The 3,216-nt window shown below is 43.6% G+C and overlaps 1 pseudogene; it reads right to left on the reverse strand.

Annotated features, from left to right (window-relative positions):
- Positions 1-1,871: 1,871 nt before the first annotated feature.
- LOC136119417 (nucleolar protein 56 pseudogene) lies at positions 1,872-2,391 on the reverse strand (annotated as a pseudogene).
- Between the last annotated feature and the right edge of the window lie 825 nt (positions 2,392-3,216).

The raw sequence follows: 3,216 nt of genomic DNA on the forward strand, positions 1-3,216 counted from the left end.
TATATGACTCTATTTATTGCGACTTCACTAACAATTTTCAGCAGTAGTGAATAGGCGTTCCTGCGTCACTGATTATTTAAAACCAAAAAAGGCAGGGCAAACACAAGAAAGAAAAGGCAAGAAATCCAAGTACCACCAACTCAAAGGAGCATACCCCTCCCTCCCCAAATCCTCAATTCCCTTAACTGTCAGATTTTTAAAACTGAGCACACCCTTCTGAGAGGGTGGCATTTTTCCTTGTAAGAGTATTCCTTCCAGTGATCCATTCCTGGCTTAATGAAATGTTCCCTAAATTAAATCTACCCTTTCTGAAAGGTTACTCCCCAAACAAAATGAACAGGAAAATGCCTCTAGTCCATATAAATGTCATCCTGCCCTCCAGTAAATCTGTTTTAATCACTACTTTTAAGGAAGCAGCCCAGTTGAATAGGAGGGAAACTCAATTACTCTGTATACCAAGACGACTGTCAGAGGGGGTCACAAACAGTGTCTTTCAGAGGAGCCTTCCTCTTGAGAGATGCGAGGCACACTTTGTTCTGCAAATGATTTGTCCTTTTCCTTTGCTAAGCGACAGCTCCACCTCCCACCGGCAAAGAGACGGGAAGAGAATGGATATCAAAGGAGGGATCACTGTGCCAATGCTATTTCCTGTACGTTTTCTCACCAGTTCTTTAACACAAGATTTTTAGTGAACACTTTTCCCTTCTGTTGACAGAAATGCAAATGGGGTCCCAGAGGGGTAGAGTTCACCTTCAAGGTCACCAGGCCAGAAAGGGAAGGGGTGAGTCTTGCACCCAGTTCTGTGCAATTCCAAAGATTTTACTCCAGCTAAGAGGCACCAACTCTGTTTTCCACTGAGCTTTATAAGCCCATTTAAAAGAAATAGTCAGTGTGGGAGGATGAATCAGTCAAATGACTCTTCATAAAAGGTTGGGTAAAACCTGCTTCCCTGACACTTAGAAGCAAGTTTGTCAGCAGAATTCCTGGTGTCTGCGGATTGCTAGTGAACCCACAGACCTGGAAGGCAGGCTGAACCCAGGACCAAGGCTTGCCGGCCCCAGACCAATATTTAAAGGTCAACCCAATAGGGCTAAAAATGACCACTCCAGAGAACTTTGGGTGGGAAATGACAAACAGCAGATACCTCTTGACACGGATTCCAAATAAGCTTGTGCCTCGCGTTGGGTTTCGGCAAAGGCGTTCATATGCTTTGCAAAACTAATGTGCAGAGGCAGGCCTTCAGTGCTTATGTTTTTTGGAATTAAGTTGAATGACTGTGCCTTGCTCTCTAAAATGTGTAAATGTGTAAATTATGCTACAACAGATTGCCAATGCAAGTTGAAGAAATGAGAAATATGGTGTACTCTCACGGTAAGGGTGCAGGGGTGTGGCTTGCTGCCTGATGTTAAAGGCAGCCTCCAAACTCTCCATCCTTGGGGGTTCTGGAAAGGATTATTAGAAAGGAGTCGTGAAATGAGAAGTAGCTAGATGGCTTTTTCAAGGGCCCAGTTGCATCTGAACACAATCTCTTTTACTGGCACAAAAGAAGTTATGTAAATTATGTGTTATATAAGTTCTGTTTCCAAATCGTGTTTAATTTCCCCAGTTCACCATATACTAATAGAAATACCCAGAGTCACATGCCAAATCTTGATCCCTAAGATGCTCAAGAATTAAAACGATAGGGAAACGCCCCCACCACTTCATTAACTCCAGCGGTGTGTGTGTGTGTGTGTGTGTGTGTGTGTGTGTGTGTTCTAGCTACTCATTTTTTTTTTTTACTAGTGAATTTGTTTTTATTTTTATTGGGCTATAGGGGATGGGTTGGGAAATATCTCTGTAAGTTATGCGCTACTAGGGAAATGTCCATTCTAATTTTCCTGGGACAGTTTTCGGAGCTTTTTCTTTTTCTTGGAGCTGTTGTTCTTGCTGGCAGCAGCCTCTTCAGGTCCACTGCTGAGAGGCTCCTCCTTGGAAGAGAATTTCCTCTTTTTCTTGGGAATCCTCTTGTTTCCTGACTCTTCAGGGTCACTATGGTTCCTCTTTGGGGAAAGATTTCTTCCTCTTGGTAAGACTTCCACTGCCAGCTGTCTCTTCAAGATCGCTAACCAGCTCCTCCTTGGAGAAAGATTTCTTTTTGGGGGGTTTGGAGGAGACAGATGGGTCTTCCATTCCATTCTCCTGAGGAGCCTCCTGGGGTTTTTGCTTTTTCTTCGTTTTGGGTCTTTCACTTGTCTCCTCACATTCCTCTGGGGTACTACTGCTGTTTTCTGAAGACACCAGGGCAATCGCAGCCAGTCTTTTCTTTTCCTTCTACAAGCGTTTCTTCTCCTGTTTCTTCCTAGTAATCTCAGCAGTCACTTCCTCTGCCTGAACCATTGCCGCCTTCATGACATCCAGATTCTTTCGTGGAATCTCTCCAGTCTCATAGAAGGACAGCCGCTCCTCAACTTGTTCTCGAAGCTTCTCGCCAAATACACAGGTAGGTACCTCAGAGAAGCAATCAATTTGTGAGACAATACTGCCTTTGTTTGCCAGGTATCAGGAGATGTGGCCTTTGTTCTTGGCAGCTGCTAGACCAATGAAGGTAGAGTGGAAAATGAGTCTATATTTTGGGGTGCTACCCCTTGTCTTCAGGGCTCTGGAAAGTTGGTCCCTGTGCTGGGCCCAGGGAATCACTCAGACACCAGGACTGGCCATAGTTACTCATTTTAATGTTGTCTGAGTTTATTGTGATGCGGAGACTAATCCCATCTATGGAAATGCCATGAAACCACACAATAGCCCCTTTCTTCAAGGAAATGAAAGGAAACACTCACACGCTCCAACATTTTATAGGTTGAGAAGGAAGAGTGAATGCCCATCATTTCTGCAGCCTGAGACTCTCTCATGAAATGAAGAAATGTGAAAATTGTGTTGGGTCCATAATAACGCTGTGAGCCATCAAGGCCAAAGATGTTCCCTGTGACTAATGAGTCATATTGCTAAAAGATACCTAGAGTCCAATCTGTCCTTGGAAAACTAAAAACACCAGCGACTTCCCAAGATCATACATGGACTCTGATAGAATATGCCCTAAACTCTTACTAACCCCTTGTCTCCTGTTCTCCGTGGTACGTTATTACTTGGAGAGTCAACACAATTATCTTGCAAATTAAGCCAGACTGTATTTCTTTAGCTTCCAAAAATGTTTCAAGAATTAGATATGACTCCTGT

The sequence above is a fragment of the Phocoena phocoena genome, chromosome 2, assembly GCF_963924675.1.
Source record: "Phocoena phocoena chromosome 2, mPhoPho1.1, whole genome shotgun sequence".
NCBI lineage: Eukaryota > Metazoa > Chordata > Mammalia > Artiodactyla > Phocoenidae > Phocoena > Phocoena phocoena.